The following is a 27,413-nucleotide window of genomic DNA, read 5'->3' on the forward strand; positions in this document are numbered from 1 at the left end:
AGCGAAGGTTCACCAGACTGATTCCCAGGATGGCTGGACTGACATATGAGGAGAGACTGGATCAACTGGGCCTTTATACATTGGAGTTTAGAAGAATGAGAGGGGATCTCATCGAAACATATAAGATTCTGACGGGACTGGACCGGTTAGATGCGGGTAGAATGTTCCCAATGTTGGGGAAGTCCAGAACCTGGGGACACACTCTTAGGATAAGGGGTAGGCCATTTAGGACTGAGATGAGGAGAAACTTCTTCACTTAGAGAGTTGTTAACCTGTGGAATTCCCTGCCGCAGAGAGTTGTTGATGCCAGTTCATTGGATTTATTCAAAAGGCATGGCCCTTTCGGCTAATGGGATCAAGGCGTATGGAGAGAAAGCAGGAAAGGGGTACTGAGGGAATGATCAGCCATGATCTTATTGAATGGTGGTGCAGGCTCGAAGGGCCGAATGGCCTATTCCTGCACCTATTTTCTATGTTTCTATGTTTCTATGTGTGAGGAGGACACAAAAAATGTGCAAAAGGACATAGACAGGCTAAGTGAGTGGGCAAAGCTTTTTGATAGATGGAATATAATGTTGGAAAGTATGAGGTCATGCACTTTGGCAGAAAAAATCAAAGAGCAAGTTATTATTTAAATGGAGAAAGATTGCAAAGTGCCGCCATACAGCGGGACCTGGGGGGACTTGTGCATGTAACACAAAAGGATAGTGTGCAGGTACAGCAAGTGATCAGGAAGGCCAATGGTATCTTGGCCTTTATTGCAAAGGGGATGGAGTATAAAAACAGGGAAGTCTTGCTGCAGCTACATAAATTATTAGTGAGGCCACACCTGGAATACTGCGTGCAGTTTTGGTTTCCATATTTACGAAAGGATATACTTGCTTTGGAGGCAGTTCATAGAAAGTTCACTTGGTTGATTCCGGGGATGAGGGGTTGAATTATGAGGAAAGGTTGAGTAGGTTGGGCCTCTACTCATTAGAATTCAGAAGAATGTGAGGTGATCTTATCAAAACGTATAAGATTATGAGGGGGCTTGACAAGGTGGATGCAGAGAGGATGTTTCCACTGATGGGGGAGACTAGAACTAGAGGGCATGATCTTAGAATAAGGGGCCGCCCATTTAAAACAGAGATGAGGAGAAATTTCTTCTCTGAGGTTTGTGAATCTGTGAAATTCACTGTCTCAGAGAGCTGTGGAAGCTGGGACATTGAATAAATTTGACAGAAGTAGACAGTTTCTTAAAGGATAAGGGAATAAGAGGTTATGGGGAGCGAGCGGGGAAGTGGAGCTGAGTCCATGATCAGATCAGCCATGATCTTATTGAATGGCGGAGCAGGCTCGAGGGGCCGTATGGCCTCTTCCTGTTCCTATTTCTTATGTTTTTATGTTCACTGCTGACCTCAAACTCAGGGCCATTAAAGTAACTGCAATTGCAGCATCTGCACAGTATCTAAGATCCCACAGTTCTCCTAAGTTCAAAGTGTCATAATGTAAAAGTACCAGGTGGTGGTTGGTCTACAACACTATTGAGAAATGTAAAAATAAAGGCCCAGCAATTCATCTCGGAAGGTGGCCCAAAGCGGGCGGTATCGGATTGGCTGCCCATTATACGCAGTGACTGGTTTCAGTACCAGTGCAGTCAGTGGAATTAAATACCAGGCGCTGCATATAACGGGTGGCCGATCTGTTACCGCCCAAGACGAATTTCTCGGTCACTATCTCTTGCACTGGTCTTCCTTCTTATCTAGAGTTTTAGAGAACTTGAGAAATTGAACTGAAGTAAAAAATAGGACCCATGCTTCAAAGGTTTTTCTATTGTGTGGTTTGCTGGAAGGGGGACACAAAAAGACATTTTCATTCTGCAATTTCCTTTTCCTCGCTTCAATCAAATTCTATACTATAAAATGATTTGAAAATTGAAGAATTTCCTCTGCTCATACAGTGTATAATATTACACTACTGAGAACTCACATGACACTTGTGTCTAAAACTCATTACTGTGCAAAGAACTGGATTAACGTTTCTGAGATTGAAATTATAGGTAGAATTTTCAATCAGTTATACATGTTACATTTGCATTCATTTAGTCCCCATCCAGTTTTCCATTTATACTCGTCGCAGACATACGACCAGTTTGCATTAAAATGAAAGCCTAATGTTGTAATTTAGGCTTCCATGCAATTTCTCAATTTTTGCATCAGTGATTGACATAGCCAATAAATCTACTGTAATTAATTCTCTTCCTGCCCCAGCAAAGTTCCCCAAGAATATATTCATGATTCCCTCTTCATCCTCATCTACAGTGATATACAGACATAGGATCAGTTCCCCTATGTATGCTGAAACCGCCCAGGGCTATCTTTCCTCCAATTCCCTCTACCCCATCTGCATCATCATCATAGGCAGTCTCTCAGAATCAAGGAAGACTTGCTGCCATTCTAAAAATGAGTTCTTTGGTGACTGAACATCCAATATGAGAAACACAGTCCCTGTCACAGGTGGGACAGACAGTCGTTGAGGGAAAGGGTGGGTGAGACTGGTTTGCCGCACGCTCTTTCCGCTGTCTGCGCTTGATTTCTGCATATCCCTGTGCTGTTCAACTGCCTGATGAACAATAAGACATGGAAGAATGAAAAGTTCCTCCAATTGAACATCAGGAGGACCAGGAGCTCTTAAGTGTGTCCCCAAAATTAGCTTAAATGTATGCTCAAACTGGAGTCCATAAAACCACAAAAGTTTATATAAACAAAACATTCCTTACCGGTAATAGAAAACAAGCATCAAGGCCACAAACCCAGAGATAGCTCGATAGGGAGATATAAATATATCTTACCTGTGTGAGACCTTTGATAGCAAGAACTTAAGAGACTAGTGAGTGAAAGCGTAACCTGGCATGTCTAGGTACTGGTGCTTAATTAATTTGGAGGTCCTCAGAGGTAGCAACATGGCTGTATGAGGTAACTGACACCAAAAAGGCTGAACCCTTCTAACACATGTCACTCTGAAGCATTTATGAATTATTTTCATTCTTGTTTAAGTCTAAGTGCTGCCAATTATGAATTTTAGGTTAATAAGCCTACTCTTCGTTGTTTTAGAGGGTCTCCCAATGGCTCAGTGGGTACCTGCACCATGTGGTATAGTATGAAGTACACAGAGCAGAGGGTCTCCAGGTTTGGTCCCTGGTTTTATAGAATTAGTTGATCGTAATTCAAGCAGTAATACCCACGGGGAAATATTAGTCAGGGTTCTCATTCCTGATTGCTGTGTAGTGCCCCCTGCTGGAAAGTACAGTTGTGTGGCAGCTGGATGAGGGCCGCATCAAGTTCGGCTGTAAACGCTCTATGGTAGAAGAGCCCAGTTAACTGGTGTCTGGACTTCACCTACAGAATGGGTGATGGTAAGTTGTACTGGAAGGCCGATGGAACCATACCCTGCATGAATCAGGAGTGGAAGGATGAGAGAGAAAAATTGGGTAAAATAAACTTTTTGACATACTCAAAGGTTAGATAAATTTCTGTGGAGTTTATCTTCTGAGTGGAGTTTTATCTTCTTATTGCAATCAAGTTTTTTATTCAGGCAAACAGTCTGATGATCTGTCAGGCAGAATCTGTGCATTCAATAAGTTGTTTTCCTTATCTACCAGCCCAAAGTCAATGGAATGAAAATTAGATGGATGATCTGCTCTGCCAGATTACCACCTAGTTGAAGCCCAAAATCTACCCCATAGCGACTTGAAGAAGAGCAGAGTTCACTTCACAATCTCACCTAACCTAAAGTAATACTTACAATCAGGATTTCTGCCCCCCTTTTTATATTAATGTCTTACAATTTTTCTATAATAAATGGAATCAAAAAGCTAAAGAAATACAATTAAAACCAATAAAGGCAGCAGAAAGGGGTAAATGTCATAATTATGGACATCAGGTCAGCATGCTGTCACTGTGATTCTAATGCAAGTATTGGATATTCTAGTAGGAGGTTGTGGAGTTGGTGAATTCAATAGAGCACTCCTTGAAATATTTCTTGATGCCATTTTGTGGTTTTACTGTTTCATTTACTCAGTACAAACAAATTGTAATGTGAAGACTGTGCACCTACCTGCTGCAGTAGTCATTAACTTCAGTGAAAAATCATTAAAAGTTTTTTAATGCCAAATCATGAAGTTGGACGATACCTGCTGTTGGCTAAGATATAAGAAATTAAGAGCTCAGTGTATTTTTAATTAGATTTCTTTATTTCTCAGCAGTGTACAGTAACTATTAGAATTCTGAAAACTCTAATTTATTCATTAGCAAAATCTATTATTATGAAATCTTCAAATTGAAAAGAAAAAAAATCTATTGTTGATAATTCTTGTTACCCATGTGTTAAAACCAGCAGCAGGTAGCATGCTGATACCATTATCCAGTTTCAAAAGACTACTAATGATTTTAAATGATCCTTTTTCTCCCTCTCTCAGTCTACATAAATAAGAAATAACAAAGCTTAAATGTCTTGGGGCTCATCAGAGACTTGGACACTAATTGGGTGAGGCCTAGGCCTGGCCAAAGCCCAGAGGTAAGTCCAGAGAGGGGGTCGTGGAAGGCGATCAGAATGCCCAGCCAATCAAAAGAAAGCCTGCCAAGAAATGACTGTCCCATGGCTTCCGGCTTGTGTTATAGTGCTGTTGCATGGCATCAGCACTCTACCATGGTACAGGTGGTCACAATCATCGACACTGCAGCCAGGCCCTCACACATGGTGAATGTATCGCCAGCTTTTGCAGCTTTTCTGGAAGCACAAACTGCTGCAATTCAGACTCTGGGCTCCAATGTGTGCTCCACCTTGGAGAGGCTGATGGACCACATGGACAGAAGATTTAAAGGCATCACTGATCTCCTCAATCTGCCCTCCTGCAGATCAGTGGGAGTAGGACTGCCGACTCTAGTTGGAGGCATTCCTGAAGATTTGATCACATGAAATTCTGACCATGTGACATCTGACTATATGATGAGAATGGAGAAGAGGGGAAACCGAGGGCGGGAAAGAGAGGAACTGAAGATGGGGGAGCACTTGACAGAGAGGAAACCAGAATGAGAGGAATTTTTATTCCACCAGTAACTAATGGTAACTCACTGAAATTGCACTGCTAACTAATTGTAAAGCGGTAACACTCAAGATTTAAAGGAGAGTATCAAATTAAAAACCAATGCGTATAAGGTGGCCAAAGTTAGTGGGAAACTAGAAGATTGGGAAAATTTTAAACGACAGCAAAGAATGACTAAGAAAGCAATAAAGAAAGGAAAGCTAGATTACGAAGGTAAACTTGCGCAAAACATAAAAACAGATAGTAAAAGCTTTTACCGATATATAAAACGGAAGACAGTGACTAAAGTAAATGTTGGTCCCTTAGAAGATGAGAAGGGGGATTTAATAATGGGAAATGTGGAAATGGCTGAGACCTTAAACAATTATTTTGCTTCGGTCTTCACAGTGGAAGACACAAAAGCCATGCCAAAAATTGCTGGTCACGGGAATGTGGGAAGGGAGGACCTTGAGACAATCACTATCACTAGGGAGGTAGTGCTGGACAGGCTAATGGGACTCAAGGTAGACAAGTCCCCTGGTCCTGATGAAATGCATCCCAGGGTATTAAAAGAAATGGTGGAAGTTATAGCAGATGCATTCGTTATAATCTACCAAAATTCTCTGGACTCTGGGGAGGTACCAGCGGATTGGAAAGCAGCTAATGTAACGCCTCTGTTTAAAAAAGGGGGCAGACAAAAGGCAGGTAACTATAGGCCGATTAATTTAACATTTGTAGTGGGGAAAATACTTGAAGCTATCATTAAGGAAGAAATAGCGGGACATCTAGTTAGGAATAGTGCAATCAAGCAGACGCAACATGGATTCATGAAAGGGAAATCATTTACTGGAATTCTTTGAGGATATAATGAGCATGGTGGATAGAGGTGTACCGATGGATGTAGTGTATTTAGATTTCCAAAAGGCATTCGATAAGGTGCCACACAAAAGGTTACTGCAGAAGATAAAGGTACGCAGAGTCAGAGGAAATGTATTAGCATGGATCGAGAATTGGCTGGCTAACAGAAAGCAGAGAGTTGGGATAAATGGGTCCTTTTCGGGTTGGAAATCGGTGGTTAGTGGTGTGCCACAGGGATCGGTGCTGCGACCACAACTGTTTACAATATACATAGATGACCTGGAAGAGGGGACAGAGTGTAGTGTAACAAAATTTACAGATGATACAAAGATTAGTGGGAAAGCGGGTTGTGTAGAGGACACAGAGAGGCTGCAAATAGATTTAGATAGGTTAAGCAAATGGGCTAAGGTTTGGCAGATGGAATACAATGTCGGAAAATGTGAGGTCATCCATCTTGGGAAAAAAAACAGTAAAAGGGAATATTATTTGAATGTGGAAAAATTACAACATGCTGCGGTGCAGAGGGACCTGGGGGTCCTTGTGCATGAAACTCTTTTTTGAGTTTACCTGCAAAACATAAAAAACATTAAACGGTGCCACCCGACCTGGGTGACACTCCAGACATTTTCAAGGCCCCTTTTTTTTTGGGGGTTTTTTTTTTTTTTTTTTTTTTTTTTGGGCGCTAAAATCAAATTTTTCCAGTGCCCCCTATAAAAGGGAAGGGGGACACTAAAAGCACCGGCAATTAAAACAAATTAAACTTTAAAACGTAAAATCAAATTAAAATTTGGTTGCCGGGCGTGATGATGCACTCCAGTCCCTCCGGTGCCCACCTCTCGCGGAAGGCCGCGAGCGTACCGGTGGACACCGCGTGCTCCATCTCCAAGGACACCCTGGACCGGATGTAAGAGCGGAAGAGAGGCAGGCAGTCAGGTTGAACGACCCCCTCGACCGCCCGCTGCCTGGACCGGCTGATGGCACCCTTGGCCGTGCCCAGGAGCAGTCCTACGAGGAGGCCTTCGGACCTACCCGCTCCCCTCCGCACAGGGTGCCCAAAGATCAGGAGAGTGGGACTGAAGTGCAGCCAGAATTTCAGGAGCAGCCCCTTCAAATAGTGGAACAGGGGCTGCAACCTCGTGCATTCAATAAAAACATGGAACACGGACTCCTCCAGACCGCAGAAATTGCAGGCGGCCTGGGAGTCCGTGAACCGGCTTAAAAATTTATTGCACGGCACTGCTCCGTGCACCACCCTCCAGGCCAAGTCCCCGATGAATAGTGGGAGGACCCCTGCGTAGAGTGCCCTCCATCGGGGACCCCCGCCTCCTCCGGACGGCAAGATGGTACGCCATGGCGTGTCCGGACGGCCGGCGAGGATGGCAAAGTTGAGGGTGTGCAGGAGCAGCCCGTACAGGAAACCCCTCCACGCGGAACTGAAAGGCACGGAGGGGATTTCCCCGAGGCGGCTCAAGTTGTGAGGCGCCGGCCCCCGAGGGAGGTTCCGGGGTTTGGCGCCGATGAGGAATTCCGTCCGGACGGGGGTCAGTTCGGACGGGATCTCCCCACGTGCTTGAGCCTCCTCGATACACCTAACGGAGTCAGGGCCCAGAGCTGTTTTTAGCGACTCGATGGCATCGGCCGCGCGGCGGACGTTGGCAGAATTTAGGCGCCGCGCCAGCGTGACTGGCGCCATCCAGCCCGCTCCTCCGCCATCGAGCAGGTCCCTGACCCTGGTCACCTCACCAGCCACAGCCCTCTCTTCCGACCGCCACATAAAACCTCGGCCGTGGAGGTACGGATTCCCGAGCAGCGGCTCCTGCAGGACGGCCGCCACTCCAGCCGGTGGAGAGCTGCGCTTGGTGGAGACTTTGTTCCAGACCCTGATGAGTTCCCTGTAAAAGACAGGCAGCTCCCGGAGGGCGGTCCTGGCACCCCCCAAGTTCACAAACAGGAGCTGCGTGTCATAATTGAGGTCGAGCTGCTGGCGGAAGAAATACCTCGCCAGAGCACACCACCTAGGAGGGGGCTCGACGTAAAGGTATCTCTGCAGGGTCTGAAGACGGAAAGTCGCGAGCTGGGCGCTGACGCACACCAACGACTGACCGCCCTCCTCAAGCGGGAGACTCAAGACCGCGGCAGAGACCCAGTGCTTCCTGTTGTTCCAGAAGAAGTCCACCAGCTTCTTCTGTATCTTGGCGACAAACGTAGGGGGAGGGGTCAAAGTGACCAGCCGGTACCACAGCATTGCGGCCACCAGCTGGTTTATGACTAGCGCTCGACCCCTGTAGGACAGCACTCGGAGCAGTCCTGTCCAGCGCCCTAGGCGAGCGGCGACCTTGGCCTCCAGCTCCTGCCAGTTCGCCGGCCAGGCTCCCTCGTCGGGGCTAAGGTAGACTCCCAGATAGAGGAGATGGGTCGTGCTCCAGGCAAAAGGCCTGAGCTCCTCCGGCAGGGAGTCCACCCGCCACTGACCCACCAGGAGTCCGGAACATTTCTCCCAGTTGATCCTGGCGGAGGACGCGGCCGAGTAAATCTCCTGGCACTCACGCATCCTCCGCAGGTCAGCGGGATCCTCTACCGCGAGGAGCACGTCATCGGCGTAAGCCGAGAGGACGACCTCCACGCCCGGCCCTTGCAGAGCCAGTCCCGTCAACCTCGTCCGCAAGAGGCGCAGGAAAGGCTCCACGCAAACGGCGTATAACTGGCCGGACATGGGGCATCCCTGGCGCACCCCTCTCCTAAAGCGAAGGGGCGCCGTCAAGGACCCGTTAACCTTAATCAGACACTCCGCGGCGGCGTACAAAAGTCGGATCCGGGCGACGAAATGCGTCCCGAACCCGAAAGCGCGCAGAGTTCCGAGCAGATAGTCGTGATCCACCCTGTCGAACGCCTTCTCTTGGTCGAGGGATAGGAAGGCGACCGACAGACCAGCCTCCTGGGAGCAATGGATGAGGTCCCGGACCAGATGGATGTTGTCGTGGATCGTCCGGCCCGGGACCGTGTATGACTGGTCGGGGTGGATCATGTGGTCCAGCACGGCACCAAGGCGAGCAGACATCGCCCTGGCGAAGATTTTGTAGTCCGTGCTGAGGAGGGAGACCGGGCGCCAGTTCTTAAGGAGGCGGAGATCGCCCTTCTTAGGCAGCAGGACGATGACTGCCCTGCGCCAAGAGAGGGGCATCTCCCCGGTCGCCAGACTTTCCCCCAGGACCCGCGCGTAGTCGCTCCCCAGGACGTCCCAGAACGCCCTGTGGAACTCCACGGTCAGCCCGTCCAGCCCCGGGGATTTTCCCCTCGAGAGCCGGGCGAGGGCACCGGTCAGCTCCGCCAGGCTTAGCGGAGCTTCCAGATTTTCGGCGCCCTCCGGGCCGACCTTCGGCAGGTCCTCCCACAAAACTCTACGCGCTTCCTCGCTGGACGGATCCGGAGAGAACAGAGCCCCGTAATATTCACGGACCCTGTTGTTGACGCCCTCCGGATCCGAGACGAGAGAGCCGTCGTCGGCCAGCAGCGTCAAGAGCTGCTTACGGACACTCTGCCTTTTTTCCAGCGAGTAGAAGAAGGGGGAGCCGCGGTCCAGATCCCGCAGGAACCGGATCCGCGACCTCACGAACGCGCCTCGGGACCCGACGAGCTGCAGGTCCTTCAGCGCGGCCTTCTTCGCTTCGTACACCGTCCGCAGGGCCGGGTCCTGGACGACTTGACCGAGACGGGCTTCCAGGTCGAGCACCTCTTTTTCTAGGCGCCCGACTCTGGCCGCCCGCCTCTTGGTCGACCCCCTCGCGTACTCTTGACAGAAGACGCGGACGTGAGCCTTGCCCACGTCCCACCATAGCCTCAAGGAGGGGAAGCCCCCCTGCTTCCTTCTCCAGTCGGACCAGAATCGACGGAACGAGTCCTGGAACCGCACGTCCTCCAGCAGCCGGTTGTTAAAGTGCCAGTACGCGGACCCCGTCCTCGCGCGGAGCGAAGCGAGCTCCGCCCTCACCAGGTGGTGGTCCGAACACGGCACCGGCCGCATGGAGGCCGCCGGGACGCAGGAAACGTACGCCCGAGACACGTAAAGGCGGTCGACTCTAGACCATCCAACTCCAGGCCTCACCCAAGTAAAGGCGCTGGAGTCGGGGTGGAGATTTCGCCAGACGTCCACCAAGTCGAAGGACCCGACCAGGTCCCTCAACTTCTCCATCGCCGTCATGCACTGCGGGGCACCGGAGCGGTCCCTCGCCTCGAGGGTGCAGTTAAAATCCCCCCCGAGGACAATGCAGTCGCCGACGTCGACGGAGCCAAGAAGAGCGGACACCTCTTCAAAGAAGCGCGTTTGCTGCGGGCCGGGATGAGGGGCGTACACGTTCACGAGATGGAGCGGCACGTCCCCCAGGCGAACCGTTACGTGCAGCAAGCGGCCTGGCACGGGCTCCTCGACCCCCAAGATCTCCGGCTGAAAATGCGGGCCCAGCAAGATGGCCACCCCACTAGAAATGGCGGTGAGGTGGCTCATGCGGACCTCTCCTTGCCATTCCAGGAGCCACGTGGCTTCGTCTCCCGGAACGGTGTGGGTTTCTTGCAGGAAGCACACCGCATATTTCCCCTCCCGCAGGAGCGAAAAATTGTCAAATCTACGGCGTGCCCCTCTGCCGCCGTTGATGTTGAGGCTGGCTATGGTTATCTTCATGGCAAAAGCATAGTGCAACCTCTACCTTAACCTATTGTGGGGGAGGGAGCGGAGTCTTTTGTTGAACTCCGCTCCCTCCGCAGCCCAGCGAGGAGTCCCTCGAGCTCGCGCAGCTCAAGGTGCTGCTCCTTTGTCAAGGGCCCGCCCGCGGCCAAGGTTTTAACGGCGGCGCGGACGGACCCCTTGATCAGCTCCGGCTCGGACCATTTTTCCAGGGCCAGTCGGGCTTGGTCGCGGCGACCCCGGCTCTGGGCCAAAAAGTCCCGGAGTTCCTTTGCAGGAACGAGGAGGGCCTCAGCGGCGGCCGCGAGCAGATCCACCGCCTCCCTGGCGGTGGTCTCTAGGTCTTCACCCGCGTCCCCCACCGAGTCCCCGTCCTCCTCCGGGAGGTGGCCGCCAGCAGCCGGCCCATCGACCGCACAAGGTACGGCAAATGAACCGGCCGCTCCAACCGGCCCTGGCACTGCCCCGATCCCACCCCCAGGATCGTCGGCAGAGGAGTCCCCACTGGGCTCTTTTAAAAATGGTGCTGGGTCGGGAAATGACAGCGGAAGGGGTTCCCCCTCCGCCCCAGGAACCGGAGAACAAGGAGAGACCCGGCCATAGGAAATCCCCAGGCCCTCCAAGTGCTCCAGCTCCAAAGTAAGGGGCGAGGGTGGGTGTTCCTCCCCCTCCCCGCTGCCACCCCCCGGCCCAGCATCTACAGTTTCATTAAAATCAATAAATTGTTTTTCTGCCGGGTCGAGCGACTCCCGGGGGAAGTTGGGTAATAGCTGGGCGGGCTCAGGTTCGGCCTTTTCGGCCTCGCCCGCCTCAATCCCCGGGACGCCCGGCCCGGCGGCTACGCATTCCTCCGCGGTCCCCACGCCCCCCACGACAGGCAGATCTTCCACTCCATCCCCGGGAGGCAGAGGCTGGGCAGCCTCAACTGTCTCACCCTCCCCGGGGAAAGACTCCTCGCGCCTGCAGCGCAATTTGGGGGCGCTGGTGGGGGACGCGGGACACGCGGCGGGCACCGACTCCTCCACGGAGGGATGTTGTTCCCCCTCCGTCTCATCGGAGCCGTGCCTCCTTTTGTTCCTGGGGGCGCGCGGAGTCAGGGAGACCCCCATGTCTGCCGAGGCCTCCCGCTCCGCCCCCCCCTTTTTCTTTTCTTGCCCGCGCCTGGGCCCCTCTGTGGTGTTATTCAAGGGCCCGGGCACGGGCTCGGGGCACCCCGCGCTCGCCGGTGACTGGGTTGGGCTGAGCGCGGTGGTCAAACTTTCCGGCGCACCGAGGGGACCCGCCTCTTGATGTTTTGTCTTCTTCCGCGCCTTCTTTCCGCTCGGACGCTCTCCCTCCCCCCCGCCGGAGGCCCTGAAAACAAAGGCCTCCGACGATGCCCGCGCACCCATGGCTCCCGGCACGCGGACGCAACTAGGGGGAGGGGTGGCGGCGGCGCCAGCTATGGCCGCCTTCGGTGGTTTGGCGGCCTTGGAGGCGGGGCAGTTCTTACGAACGTGCCCCACCTCCCTGCAGGCATGGCACCGCACGCCGTCCGACGTCCAGAAGACGCGGTAGGCAGTCCCCTCGTGCACCACATTAAAGTGCCCTTCTGTCATGTCCTCCCGCGCCAGCCGGACAAAGAGCTGGCGGCGGAAGGAGAACACGTGGCGCAGGCTGTTCTCCCTGAGGCCGAGCGGTATGGGGTTGATCCCCGACCTTACCTCCCCCAGTTGGTGTAGGTGAGGGAGGAGGAGCTCAGCGGAAACAAAGGGCGGGACGTTTGACACGATGACCCTCTGCGCGGTGGCCTCGAGAGGGTCCACCGGCAGGAACGTCCCGCCCACCGTGAGCCCCTTTTCAAGGGCCAGGGACACCGCCCGCTCCGACCCCAGGAAGAACACGGCCTTCCCAGACATCTTGGAGGCTGCGACAATGGCCGAGGGGCCGACTACCCCAGCCATCGCCCGCACGCACTCTTCAATGCTCATTGTGGGGTGAGTGTAGCTCTTGACCCCGTGTTTTTTTGTTATAAGTGTAAATGGTGGCAGGGCAGCGGGTGGCGCAGGAGGTGCTGTGGAAGCGGTTGCCACCTGCGCATACGTCTTCGCTGGCCCTGCCACCGGCGTGGATGGGGTCGCCATCACGGGGTCCCTTTAAGGGCTACACCCACCCCAGAGTCACAGGCCTTAATGGTCTTTATTGGCCTCTTGTATAATGACTGAGCAGAGGAGCCCTTAATGAGGCACACCTCTCCCCTAGTTGGCAATTGGGGAGGGGCCTTGCTCCCTCTGCTCAGTTGTCTTAAATTGTTTTTTTTTTTTTAAATTAAATTTGGAAGGAAGGGCTCTCAGAGAGAGAGGGGAGAAACAGAGTAACAGAGAAAAGAGAGAGGGGGGTGGGAAGGGGGGGGGGCTGCAAGGGCAGGTCTCACCTCGCAGCTGTGGGTGGGTGCACTCCCCAGATGGCAAAACACAAAAGTCTTTGAGGTGGTCTTCAGGTGGGGGGAGAAGATGTCTTCACCTGGGGTAGCTGGAGCCACCAGGCACTCCTAACGATCTTTAATTGGGTGATTAATAACAATCTTCAGCCTGGTAGCTCCAGCTATCCCAGGCTAGGCAAATGTGGGGGGTGGGGGGGGTTCCAATTGTGGGGGGGGGCCTAGTTGTAAGCACGGCCCCCACGCACACTACCACACACACACACACCCCCCGCGATGTTCCGGCCCTCAGTGGTCTTCTTTCCTCCCCCCACCGATACAACAAAGTCTGTTTGGGGAAATGCACCCACACCCACCTGTAGAATGTAGAGTCTCCCTCCTTCCACACTGGTTTGTTGTTGGTCTTTTCCCCCTCTCTCCAACTCTTTGCAGAATGGTGAAAAAGATGTTGAAAGTTTTCTGCTTTCTCCTCCTCTCCCTCTGGATAGAAGTTGTAGTGAAGCCCCTTCCTTCCTTCTCCTCCTGGGCTGGTCTCAGGGCTCTCCAGGCAGGAGCACAGGTTGATGGCTGCTTCCCTCACTGCTCACAGCTCCAACTGTGCAGGACACGCCTCCACTGCTGCACAATTGGTCCTTGTGCATGAAACTCTTTTTGGAGTTCACCTGCAAAAACATAAAACATGTATCCGTGCCACCCGACCTGGATGACACACACAAGACATTTACAAGGCCCCTTTTTTATTTATTTTTTTGTGTTTTTTTTTTTTTGGGCACTAAAATCAAATTTTTCCTTTTTCCAGTGCCCCCTATAAAAGGAGAGGGGGACACTAAAAGCACCGGCAATTAAAACAAATTAAACTTTAAAACGTAAAATCAAATTAAAATTTGGTTGCCGGGCGTGATGATGCACTCCAGTCCCTCCGGTGCCCACCTCTCGCGGAAGGCCGCGAGCGTACCGGTGGACACCGCGTGCTCCATCTCCAAGGACACCCTGGATCGGATGTAAGAGCGGAAGAGAGGCAGGCAGTCAGGTTGAACGACCCCCTCGACCGCCCGCTGCCTGGACCGGCTGATGGCACCCTTGGCCGTGCCCAGGAGCAGTCCTACGAGGAGGCCCTCGGACCTACCCGCTCCCCTCCGCACAGGGTGCCCAAAGATCAGGAGAGTGGGACTGAAGTGCAGCCAGAATTTCAGGAGCAGCCCCTTCAAATAGTGGAACAGGGGCTGCAACCTTGTGCATTCAATAAAAACATGGAACACGGACTCCTCCAGACCGCAGAAATTGCAGGCGGCCTGGGAGTCCGTGAACCGGCTTAAAAATTTGTTGCACGGCACTGCTCCGTGCACCACCCTCCAGGCCAAGTCCCCGATGAATAGTGGGAGGACCCCTGCGTAGAGTGCCCTCCATCGGGGACCCCCGCCTCCTCCGGACGGCAATATGGTACGCCGTGGCGTGTCCGGACGGCCGGCGAGGATGGCAAAGTTGAGGGTGTGCAGGAGCAGCCCGTACAGGAAACCCCTCCGCGCGGAACTGAAAGGCACGGAGGGGATTTCCCCGAGGCGGCTCAAGTTGTGAGGCGCCGGCCCCCGAGGGAGGTTCCGGGGTTTGGCGCCGATGAGGAATTCCGTCCGGACGGGGGTCAGTTCGGACGGGATCTCCCCACGTGCTTGAGCCTCCTCGATACACCTAACGGAGTCAGGGCCCAGAGCTGTTTTTAGCGACTCGATGGCATCGGCCGCGCGGCGGACGTTGGCAGAATTTAGGCGCCGCGCCAGCGTGACTGGCGCCATCCAGCCCGCTCCTCCGCCATCGAGCAGGTCCCTGACCCTGGTCACCTCACCAGCCACAGCCCTCTCTTCCGACCGCCACATGAAGCCTCGGCCGTGGAGGTACGGATTCCCGAGCAGCGGTTCCTGCAGGACGGCCGCCACTCCAGCCGGCGGAGAGCTGCGCTTGGTGGAGACTTTGTTCCAGACCCTGATGAGTTCCCTGTAAAAGACAGGCAGCTCCCGGAGGGCGGTCCTGGCACCCCCCAAGTTCACAAACAGGAGCTGCGTGTCATAATTGAGGTCGAGCTGCTGGCGGAAGAAATACCTCGCCAGAGCACACCACCTAGGAGGGGGCTCGACGTAAAGGTATCTCTGCAGGGTCTGAAGACGGAAAGTCGCGAGCTGGGCGCTGACGCACACCAACGACTGACCGCCCTCCTCAAGCGGGAGACTCAAGACCGCGACAGAGACCCAGTGCTTCCTGTTGTTCCAGAAGAAGTCCACCAGCTTCTTCTGTATCTTGGCGACAAACGCAGGGGGAGGGGTCAAAGTGACCAGCCGGTACCACAGCATTGCGGCCACCAGCTGGTTTATGACTAGCGCTCGACCCCTGTAGGACAGCACTCGGAGCAGTCCTGTCCAGCGCCCTAGGCGAGCGGCGACCTTGGCCTCCAGCTCCTGCCAGTTCGCCGGCCAGGCTTCCTCGTCGGGGCTAAGGTAGACTCCCAGATAGAGGAGATGGGTCGTGCTCCAGGCAAAAGGCCTGAGCTCCTCCGGCAGGGAGTCCACCCGCCACTGACCCACCAGGAGTCCGGAACATTTCTCCCAGTTGATCCTGGCGGAGGACGCGGCCGAGTAAATCTCCTGGCACTCACGCATCCTCCGCAGGTCAGCGGGATCCTCTACCGCGAGGAGCACGTCATCGGCGTAAGCCGAGAGGACGACCTCCACGCCCGGCCCTTGCAGAGCTAGTCCCGTCAAACTCGTCCGCAAGAGGCGCAGGAAAGGCTCCACGCAAACGGCGTATAACTGGCCGGACATGGGGCATCCCTGGCGCACCCCTCTCCTAAAGCGAAGGGGCGCCGTCAAGGACCCGTTAACCTTAATCAGACACTCCGCGGCGGCGTACAAAAGTCGGATCCGGGCGACGAAATGCGTCCCGAACCCGAAAGCGCGCAGAGTTCCGAGCAGATAGTCGTGATCCACCCTGTCGAACGCCTTCTCTTGGTCGAGGGATAGGAAGGCGACCGACAGACCAGCCTCCTGGGAACAATGGATGAGGTCCCGGACCAGATGGATGTTATCGTGGATTGTCCGGCCCGGGACCGTGTATGACTGGTCGGGGTGGATCATGTGGTCCAGCACGGCACCAAGGCGAGCAGACATCGCCCTGGCGAAGATTTTGTAGTCCGTGCTGAGGAGGGAGACCGGGCGCCAGTTCTTAAGGAGGCGGAGATCGCCCTTCTTAGGCAGCAGGACGATGACTGCCCTGCGCCAAGAGAGGGGCATCTCCCCGGTCGCCAGACTTTCCCCCAGGACCCGCGCGTAGTCGCTCCCCAGGACGTCCCAGAACGCCCTGTGGAACTCCACGGTCAGCCCGTCCAGCCCCGGGGATTTTCCCCTCGAGAGCCGGGCGAGGGCACCGGTCAGCTCCGCCAAGCTTAGCGGAGCTTCCAGATTTTCGGCGCCCTCCGGGCCGACCTTCGGCAGGTCCTCCCACAAAACTCTACGCGCTTCCTCGCTGGACGGATCCGGAGAGAACAGAGCCCCGTAATATTCACGGACCCTGTTGTTGACGCCCTCCGGATCCGAGACGAGAGAGCCGTCGTCGGCCAGCAGCGTCAAGAGCTGCTTACGGACACTCTGCCTTTTTTCCAGCGAGTAGAAGAAGGGGGAGCCGCGGTCCAGATCCCGCAGGAACCGAATCCGCGACCTCACGTACGCGCCTCGGGACCCGACGAGCTGCAGGTCCTTCAGCGCGGCCTTCTTCGCTTCGTACACCGTCCGCAGGGCCGGGTCCTGGACGACTTGACCGAGACGGGCTTCCAGGTCGAGCACCTCTTTTTCTAGGCGCCCGACTCTGGCCGCCCGCCTCTTGGTCGACCCCCTCGCGTACTCTTGACAGAAGACGCGGACGTGAGCCTTGCCCACGTCCCACCATAGCCTCAAGGAGGGGAAGCCCCCCTGCTTCCTTCTCCAGTCGGACCAGAATCGACGGAACGAGTCCTGGAACCGCACGTCCTCCAGCAGCCGGTTGTTAAAGTGCCAGTACGCGGACCCCGTCCTCGCGCGGAGCGAAGCGAGCTCCGCCCACACCAGGTGGTGGTCCGAACACGGCACCGGCCGCATGGAGGCCGCCGGGACGCAGGAAACGTACGCCCGAGACACGTAAAGGTGGTCGACTCTAGACCATCCAACTCCAGGCCTCACCCAAGTAAAGGCGCTGGAGTCGGGGTGGAGATTTCGCCAGACGTCCACCAAGTCGAAGGACCCGACCAGGTCCCTCAACTTCTCCATCGCCGTCATGCACTGCGGGGCACCGGAGCGGTCCCTCGCCTCGAGGGTGCAGTTAAAATCCCCCCCGAGGACAATGCAGTCGCCGACGTCGACGGAGCCAAGAAGAGCGGACACCTCTTCAAAGAAGCGCGTTTGCTGCGGGCCGGGATGAGGGGCGTACACGTTCACGAGATGGAGCGGCACGTCCCCCAGGCGAACCGTTACGTGCAGCAAGCGGCCTGGCACGGGCTCCTCGACCCCCAAGATCTCCGGCTGAAAATGCGGGCCCAGCAAGATGGCCACCCCACTAGAAATGGCGGTGAGGTGGCTCATGCGGACCTCTCCTTGCCATTCCAGGAGCCACGTGGCTTCGTCTCCCGGAACGGTGTGGGTTTCTTGCAGGAAGCACACCGCATATTTCCCCTCCCGCAGGAGCGAAAAATTGTCAAATCTACGGCGTGCCCCTCTGCCGCCGTTGATGTTGAGGCTGGCTATGGTTATCTTCATGGCAAAAGCATAGTGCAACCTCTCCCTTAACCTATTGTGGGGGAGGGAGCGGAGTCTTTTGTTGAACTCCGCTCCCTCCGCAGCCCAGCGAGGAGTCCCTCGAGCTCGCGCAGCTCAAGGTGCTGCTCCTTTGTCAAGGGCCCGCCCGCGGCCAAGGTTTTAACGGCGGCGCGGACGGACCCCTTGATCAGCTCCGGCTCGGACCATTTTTCCAGGGCCAGTCGGGCTTGGTCGCGGCGACCCCGGCTCTGGGCCAAAAAGTCCCGGAGTTCCTTTGCAGGAACGAGGAGGGCCTCAGCGGCGGCCGCGAGCATATCCACCGCCTCACTGGCGGTGGTCTCTAGGTCTTCACCCGCGTCCCCCACCGAGTCCCCGTCCTCCTCCGGGAGGTGGCCGCCAGCAGCCGGCCCATCGACCGCACAAGGTACGGCAAATGAACCGGCCGCTCCAACCGGCCCTGGCACTGCCCCGATCCCACCCCCAGGATCGTCGGCAGAGGAGTCCCCACTGGGCTCTTTTAAAAATGGTGCTGGGTCGGGAAATGACAGCGGAAGGGGTTCCCCCTCCGCCCCAGGAACCGGAGAACAAGGAGAGACCCGGCCATAGGAAATCCCCAGGCCCTCCAAGTGCTCCAGCTCCAAAGTAAGGGGCGAGGGTGGGTGTTCCTCCCCCTCCCCGCTGCCACCCCCCGGCCCAGCATCTACAGTTTCATTAAAATCAATATATTTTGTTTCAGCCGGGTCGAGCAACTCCCGGGGGAAGTTGGGTAATAGCTGGGCGGGCTCAGGTTCGGCCTTTTCGGCCTCGCCCGCCTCAGTCCCCGGGACGCCCGGCCCGGCGGCTACGCATTCCTCCGCGGTCCCCACGCCCCCCACGACAGGCAGATCTTCCACTCCATCCCCGGGAGGCAGAGGCTGGGCAGCCTCAACTGTCTCACCCTCCCCGGGGACAGACTCCTCGCGACTGCAGCGCAATTTGGGGGCGCTGGTGGGGGACGCGGGACACGCGGCGGGCACCGCCTCCTCCGCGGAGGGATGTTGTTCCCCCTCCGCCTCATTGGGGCGGTGCCTCTTTTTGTTCCTGGGGGCGCGCGGAGTCAGGGAGACCTCCATGTCTGCCGAGGCCTCCCGCTCCGCCCCCCCCTTTTCCTTTTCTTGCCCGCGCCTGGGCCCCTCTGTGGTGTTATTCAAGGGCCCGGGCACGGGCTCGGGGCACCCCGCGCTCGCCGGTGACTGGGTTGGGCTGAGCGCGGTGGTCAGACTTTCCGGCGCACCGAGGGGACCCGCCTCTAGATGTTTCTCCTTCTTCCGCGCCTTCTTTCCGGTCGGACGCTCTCCCTCCCCCCCGCCGGAGGCCCTGAAAACAAAGGCCTCCGACGATGCCCGCGCACCCATGGCTCCCGGCACGCGGACGCAACTAGGGGGAGGGGTGGCGGCAGCGCCAGCCTTGGCCGCCTTCGGTGGTTTGGCGGCCTTGGAGGCGGGGCAGTTCTTGCGAACATGCCCCACCTCCCTGCAGGCATGGCACCGCACGCCGTCCGACGTCCAGAAGACGCGGTAGGCAGTCCCCTTGTGCACCACATTAAAGTGCCCTTCTGTCATGTCCTCCCGCGCCAGCCGGACAAAGAGCTGGCGGCGGAAGGAGAACACGTGGCGCAGGCTGTTCTCCCTGAGGCCGAGCGGTATGGGGTTGATCCCTGACCTTACCTCCCCCAGTTGTTGTAGGTGAGGGAGGAGGAGCCCAGCGGGAACAAAGGGCGGGACGTTCGACACGATGACCCTCTGCGCGGTGGCTTCGAGAGGATCCACCGGCAGGAACGTCCCGCCCACCGTGAGCCCCTTTTCGAGGGCCAGGGACACCGCCCGCTCCGACCCCAGGAAGAAAACAGCCTTCCCAGACATCTTGGAGGCTGCGACAATGGCCGAGGGGCCGACTACCCCAGCCATCGCCCGCACGCACTCCTCGATGCTCATTGTGGGGTGAGTGTAGCTCTTGACCCCGTGTTTTTTTGTTATAAGTGTAAATGGTGGCAGGGCAGCGGGTGGCGCAGGAGGTGCTGTGGAAGCGGTTGCCACCTGCGCATACGTCCTTGCTGGCCCTGCCACCGGCGTGGATGGGGTCGCCATCACGGGGTCCCTTTAAGGGCTACACCCACCCCAAAGTCACAGGCCTTAATGGTCTTTAATGGCCTCGTGTATTTAACTGAGCAGAGGAGCCCTTAACGAGGCACCTCTCCCCTCGTTGACAATTGGGGAGAGGCCTTGCTCCCTCTGCTCAGTTGTCTTAATTGTTTTTTTTTTTAAATTTGGAAGGAAAGGGTTCTCAGAGAGAGAGGGGAGAAACAGAGTAGCAGAGAAAAGAGAGAGGGGGGTGGGAAGGGGGGGGGGCTGCGAGGGCAGGTCTCTCCTCGCAGCTGTGGGTGGGTGCACTCCCCAGATGGCAAAACACAAAAGTCTTTGAGGTGGTCTTCAGGTGGGGGGAGAAGATGTCTTCACCTGGGGTAGCTGGAGCCACCAGGCACTCCTAACGATCTTTAATTGGGTGATTAATAACAATCTTCAGCCTGGTAGCTCCAGCTATCCCAGGCTAGGCAAATGTGGGGGGTGGGGGGGGGTTCCAATTGTGGGGGGGGGCCTAGTTGTAAGCACGGCCCCCACGCACACTACCACACACACACACACCCCCCGCGATGTTACGGCCCTCAGTGGTCTTCTTTCCTCCCCCCACCGATACAACAAAGTCTGTTTGGGGAAATGCACCCACACCCACCTGTAGAGATAGTAGAGTCTCCCTCCTTCCACACTGGTTTGTTGTTGGTCTTTTCCCCCTCTCTCCAACTCTTTGCAGAATGGTGAAAAAGATGTTGAAAGTTTTCTGCTTTCTCCTCCTCTCCCTCTGGATAGAAGTTGTAGTGAAGCCCCTTCCTTCCTTCTCCTCCTGGGCTGGTCTCAGGGCTCTCCAGGCAGGAGCACAGGTTGATGGCTGCTTCCCTCACTGCTCACAGCTCCAACTGTGCAGGACACGCCTCCACTGCTGCACAATTGGTCCTTGTGCATGAAACTCTTTTGAGTTAAACTGCAAAAACATAAAACATGTATCCGTGCCACCCGACCTGGATGACACACACAAGACATTTACAAGGCCCCTTTTTTATTTATTTTTTTTTGTGGTTTTTTTTTTTTGGGGCACTAAAATCAAATTTTTCCTTTTTCCAGTGCCCCCTATAAAAGGAGAGGGGGACACTAAAAGCACCGGCAATTAAAACAAATTAAACTTTAAAACGTAAAATCAAATTAAAATTTGGTTGCCGGGCGTGATGATGCACTCCAGTCCCTCCGGTGCCCACCTCTCGCGGAAGGCCGCGAGCGTACCGGTGGACACCGCGTGCTCCATCTCCAAGGACACCCTGGACCGGATGTAAGAGCGGAAGAGAGGCAGGCAGTCAGGTTGAACGACCCCCTCGACCGCCCGCTGCCTGGACCGGCTGATGGCACCCTTGGCCGTGCCCAGGAGCAGTCCTACGAGGAGGCCCTCGGACCTACCCGCTCCCCTCCGCTCAGGGTGCCCAAAGATCAGGAGTGTGGGACTGAAGTGCAGCCAGAATTTCAGGAGCAGCCCCTTCAAATAATAGAACAGGGGCTGCAACCTCGTACACTCAATAAAAACATGGAACACGGACTCCTCCAGACCGCAGAAATTGCAGGCGGCCTGGGAGTCCGTGAACCGGCTTAAAAATTTATTGCACGGCACTGCTCCGTGCACCACCCTCCAGGCCAAGTCCCCGATGAATAGTGGGAGGACCCCTGCGTAGAGTGCCCTCCATCGGGGACCCCCGCCTCCTCCGGACGGCAAGATGGTACGCCATGGCGTGTCCGGACGGCCGGCGAGGATGGCAAAGTTGAGGGTGTGCAGGAGCAGCCCGTACAGGAAACCCCTCCGCGCGGAACTGAAAGGCACGGAGGGGATTTCCCCGAGGCGGCTCAAGTTGTGAGGCGCCGGCCCCCGAGGGAGGTTCCGGGGTTTGGCGCCGATGAGGAATTCCGTCCGGACGGGGGTCAGTTCGGACGGGATCTCCCCACGTGCTTGAGCCTCCTCGATACACCTAACCGAGTCAGGGCCCAGAGCTGTTTTTAGCGACTCGATGGCATCGGCCGCGTGGCGGACGTTGGCAGAATTTAGGCGCCGCGCCAGCGTGACTGGCGCCATCCAGCCCGCTCCTCCGCCATCGAGCAGGTCCCTGACCCTGGTCACCTCACCAGCCACAGCCCTCTCTTCCGACCGCCACATGAAGCCTCGGCCGTGGAGGTACGGATTCCCGAGCAGCGGCTCCTGCAGGACGGCCGCCACTCCAGCCGGTGGAGAGCTGCGCTTGGTGGAGACTTTGTTCCAGACCCTGATGAGTTCCCTGTAAAAGACAGGCAGCTCCCGGAGGGCGGTCCTGGCACCCCCCAAGTTCACAAACAGGAGCTGCGTGTCATAATTGAGGTCGAGCTGCTGGCGGAAGAAATACCTCGCCAGAGCGCACCACCTAGGAGGGGGCTCGACGTAAAGGTATCTCTGCAGGGTCTGAAGACGGAAAGTCGCGAGCTGGGCGCTGACGCACACCAACGACTGACCGCCCTCCTCAAGCGGGAGACTCAAAACCGCGGCAGAGACCCAGTGCTTCCTGTTGTTCCAGAAGAAGTCCACCAGCTTCTTCTGTATCTTGGCGACAAACCCAGGGGGAGGGGTCAAAGTGACCAGCCGGTACCACAGCATTGCGGCCACCAGCTGGTTTATGACTAGCGCTCGACCCCTGTAGGACAGCACTCGGAGCAGTCCTGTCCAGCGCCCTAGGCGAGCGGCGACCTTGGCCTCCAGCTCCTGCCAGTTCGCCGGCCAGGTTCCCTCGTCGGGGCTAAGGTAGACTCCCAGATAGAGGAGATGGGTCGTGCTCCAGGCAAAAGGCCTGAGCTCCTCCGGCAGGGAGTCCACCCGCCACTGACCCACCAGGAGTCCGGAACATTTCTCCCAGTTGATCCTGGCGGAGGACGCGGCCGAGTAAATCTCCTGGCACTCACGCATCCTCCGCAGGTCAGCGGGATCCTCTACCGCGAGGAGCACGTCATCGGCGTAAGCCGAGAGGACGACCTCCACGCCCGGCCCTTGCAGAGCCAGTCCCGTCAACCTCGTCCGCAAGAGGCGCAGGAAAGGCTCCACGCAAACGGCGTATAACTGGCCGGACATGGGGCATCCCTGGCGCACCCCTCTCCTAAAGCGAAGGGGCGCCGTCAAGGACCCGTTAACCTTAATCAGACACTCCGCGGCGGCGTACAAAAGTCGGATCCGGGCGACGAAATGCGTCCCGAACCCGAAAGCGCGCAGAGTTCCGAGCAGATAGTCGTGATCCACCCTGTCGAACGCCTTCTCTTGGTCGAGGGATAGGAAGGCGACCGACTGACCAGCCTCCTGGGAGCAATGGATGAGGTCCCGGACCAGATGGATGTTGTCGTGGATCGTCCGGCCCGGGACCGTGTATGACTGGTCGGGGTGGATCATGTGGTCCAGCACGGCACCAAGGCGAGCAGACATCGCCCTGGCGAAAATTTTGTAGTCCGTGCTGAGGAGGGAGACCGGGCGCCAGTTCTTAAGGAGGTGGAGATCGCCCTTCTTAGGCAGCAGGACGATGACTGCCCTGCGCCAAGAGAGGGGCATCTCCCCGGTCGCCAGACTTTCCCCCAGGACCCGCGCGTAGTCGCTCCCCAGGACGTCCCAGAACGCCCTGTGGAACTCCACGGTCAGCCCGTCCAGCCCCGGGGATTTTCCCCTCGAGAGCCGGGCGAGGGCACCGGTCAGCTCCGCCAGGCTTAGCGGAGCTTCCAGATTTTCGGCGCCCTCCGGGCCGACCTTCGGCAGGTCCTCCCACAAAACTCTACGCGCTTCCTCGCTGGACGGATCCGGAGAGAACAGAGCCCCGTAATATTCACGGACCCTGTTGTTGACGCCCTCCGGATCCGAGACGAGAGAGCCGTCGTCGGCCAGCAGCGTCAAGAGCTGCTTACGGACACTCTGCCTTTTTTCCAGCGAGTAGAAGAAGGGGGAGCCGCGGTCCAGATCCCGCAGGAACCGGATCCGCGACCTCACGAACGCGCCTCGGGACCCGACGAGCTGCAGGTCCTTCAGCGCGGCCTTCTTCGCTTCGTACACCGTCCGCAGGGCCGGGTCCTGGACGACTTGACCGAGACGGGCTTCCAGGTCGAGCACCTCTTTTTCTAGGCGCCCGACTCTGGCCGCCCGCCTCTTGGTCGACCCCCTCGCGTACTCTTGACAGAAGACGCGGACGTGAGCCTTGCCCACGTCCCACCATAGCCTCAAGGAGGGGAAGCCCCCCTGCTTCCTTCTCCAGTCGGACCAGAATCGACGGAACGAGTCCTGGAACCGCACGTCCTCCAGCAGCCGGTTGTTAAAGTGCCAGTACGCGGACCCCGTCCTCGCGCGGAGCGAAGCGAGCTCCGCCCACACCAGGTGGTGGTCCGAACACGGCACCGGCCGCATGGAGGCCGCCGGGACGCAGGAAACGTACGCCCGAGACACGTAAAGGCGGTCGACTCTAGACCATCCAACTCCAGGCCTCACCCAAGTAAAGGCGCTGGAGTCGGGGTGGAGATTTCGCCAGACGTCCACCAAGTCGAAGGACCCGACCAGGTCCCTCAACTTCTCCATCGCCGTCATGCACTGCGGGGCACCGGAGCGGTCCCTCGCCTCGAGGGTGCAGTTAAAATCCCCCCCGAGGACAATGCAGTCGCCGACGTCGACGGAGCCAAGAAGAGCGGACACCTCTTCAAAGAAGCGCGTTTGCTGCGGGCCGGGATGAGGGGCGTACACGTTCACGAGATGGAGCGGCACGTCCCCCAGGCGAACCGTTACGTGCAGCAAGCGGCCTGGCACGGGCTCCTCGACCCCCAAGATCTCCGGCTGAAAATGCGGGCCCAGCAAGATGGCCACCCCACTAGAAATGGCGGTGAGGTGGCTCATGCGGACCTCTCCTTGCCATTCCAGGAGCCACGTGGCTTCGTCTCCCGGAACGGTGTGGGTTTCTTGCAGGAAGCACACCGCATATTTCCCCTCCCGCAGGAGCGAAAAATTGTCAAATCTACGGCGTGCCCCTCTGCCGCCGTTGATGTTGAGGCTGGCTATGGTTATCTTCATGGCAAAAGCATAGTGCAACCTCTCCCTTAACCTATTGTGGGGGAGGGAGCGGAGTCTTTTGTTGAACTCCGCTCCCTCCGCAGCCCAGCGAGGAGTCCCTCGAGCTCGCGCAGCTCAAGGTGCTGCTCCTTTGTCAAGGGCCCGCCCGCGGCCAAGGTTTTAACGGCGGCGCGGACGGACCCCTTGATCAGCTCCGGCTCGGACCATTTTTCCAGGGCCAGTCGGGCTTGGTCGCGGCGACCCCGGCTCTGGGCCAAAAAGTCCCGGAGTTCCTTTGCAGGAACGAGGAGGGCCTCAGCGGCGGCCGCGAGCAGATCCACCGCCTCACTGGCGGTGGTCTCTAGGTCTTCACCCGCGTCCCCCACCGAGTCCCCGTCCTCCTCCGGGAGGTGGCCGCCAGCAGCCGGCCCATCGACCGCACAAGGTACGGCAAATGAACCGGCCGCTCCAACCGGCCCTGGCACTGCCCCGATCCCACCCCCAGGATCGTCGGCAGAGGAGTCCCCACTGGGCTCTTTTAAAAATGGTGCTGGGTCGGGAAATGACAGCGGAAGGGGTTCCCCCTCCGCCCCAGGAACCGGAGAACAAGGAGAGACCCGGCCATAGGAAATCCCCAGGCCCTCCAAGTGCTCCAGCTCCAAAGTAAGGGGCGAGGGTGGGTGTTCCTCCCCCTCCCCGCTGCCACCCCCCGGCCCAGCATCTACAGTTTCATTAAAATCAATATATTTTGTTTCTGCCGGGTCGAGCAACTCCCGGGGGAAGTTGGGTAATAGCTGGGCGGGCTCAGGTTCGGCCTTTTCGGCCTCGCCCGCCTCAGTCCCCGGGACGCCCGGCCCGGCGGCTACGCATTCCTCCGCGGTCCCCACGCCCCCCACGACAGGCAGATCTTCCACTCCATCCCCGGGAGGCAGAGGCTGGGCAGCCTCAACTGTCTCACCCTCCCCGGGGAAAGACTCCTCGCGCCTGCAGCGCAATTTGGGGGCGCTGGTGGGGGACGCGGGACACGCGGCGGGCACCGACTCCTCCGCGGAGGGATATTGTTCCCCCTCCGCGTCATTGGGGCGGTGCCTCTTTTTGTTCCTGGGGGCGCGCGGAGTCAGGGAGACCTCCATGTCTGCCGAGGCCTCCCGCTCCGCCCCCCCCTTTTCCTTTTCTTGCCCGCGCCCGGGCCCCTCTGTGGTGTTGTTCAAGGGCTCGGGCACGGGCTCGGGGCACCCCGCGCTCGCCGGTGACTGGGTTGGGCTGAGCGCGGTGGTCAAATTATCCGGCGCACCGAGGGGACCCGCCTCTTGATGTTTTGTCTTCTTCCGCGCCTTCTTTCCGGTCGGACGCTCTCCCTCCCCCCCGCCGGAGGCCCTGAAAACAAAGGCCTCCGACGATGCCCGCGCACCCATGGCTCCCGGCACGCGGACGCAACTAGGGGGAGGGGTGGCGCCAGCGCCAGCCTTGGCCGCCTTCGGTGGTTTGGCGGCCTTGGAGGCGGGGCAGTTCTTGCGAACATGCCCCACCTCCCTGCAGGCATGGCACCGCACGCCGTCCGACGTCCAGAAGACGCGGTAGGCAGTCCCCTCGTGCACCACATTAAAGTGCCCTTCTGTCATGTCCTCCCGCGCCAGCCGGACAAAGAGCTGGCGGCGGAAGGAGAACACGTGGCGCAGGCTGTTCTCCCTGAGGCCGAGCGGTATGGGGTTGATCCCTGACCTTACCTCCCCCAGTTGTTGTAGGTGAGGGAGGAGGAGCCCAGCGGGAACAAAGGGCGGGACGTTCGACACGATGACCCTCTGCGCGGTGGCTTCGAGAGGATCCACCGGCAGGAACGTCCCGCCCACCGTGAGCCCCTTTTCGAGGGCCAGGGACACCGCCCGCTCCGACCCCAGGAAGAAAACAGCCTTCCCAGACATCTTGGAGGTTGCGACAATGGCCGAGGGGCCGACTACCCCAGCCATCGCCCGCACGCACTCCTCGATGCTCATTGTGGGGTGAGTGTAGCTCTTGACCCCGTGTTTTTTTGTTATAAGTGTAAATGGTGGCAGGGCAGCGGGTGGCGCAGGAGGTGCTGTGGAAGCGGTTGCCACCTGCGCATACGTCCTTGCTGGCCCTGCCACCGGCGTGGATGGGGTCGCCATCACGGGGTCCCTTTAAGGGCTACACCCACCCCAAAGTCACAGGCCTTAATGGTCTTTAATGGCCTCGTGTATTTAACTGAGCAGAGGAGCCCTTAACGAGGCACCTCTCCCCTCGTTGACAATTGGGGAGAGGCCTTGCTCCCTCTGCTCAGTTGTCTTAATTGTTTTTTTTTTTCAAATTTGGAAGGAAAGGTTTCTCAGAGAGAGAGGGGAGAAACAGAGTAGCAGAGAAAAGAGAGAGGGGGGTGGGAAGGGGGGGGGGCTGCGAGGGCAGGTCTCTCCTCGCAGCTGTGGGTGGGTGCACTCC

Source organism: Pristiophorus japonicus, chromosome 6 (genome assembly GCF_044704955.1).
Source record: "Pristiophorus japonicus isolate sPriJap1 chromosome 6, sPriJap1.hap1, whole genome shotgun sequence".
NCBI lineage: Eukaryota > Metazoa > Chordata > Chondrichthyes > Pristiophoridae > Pristiophorus > Pristiophorus japonicus.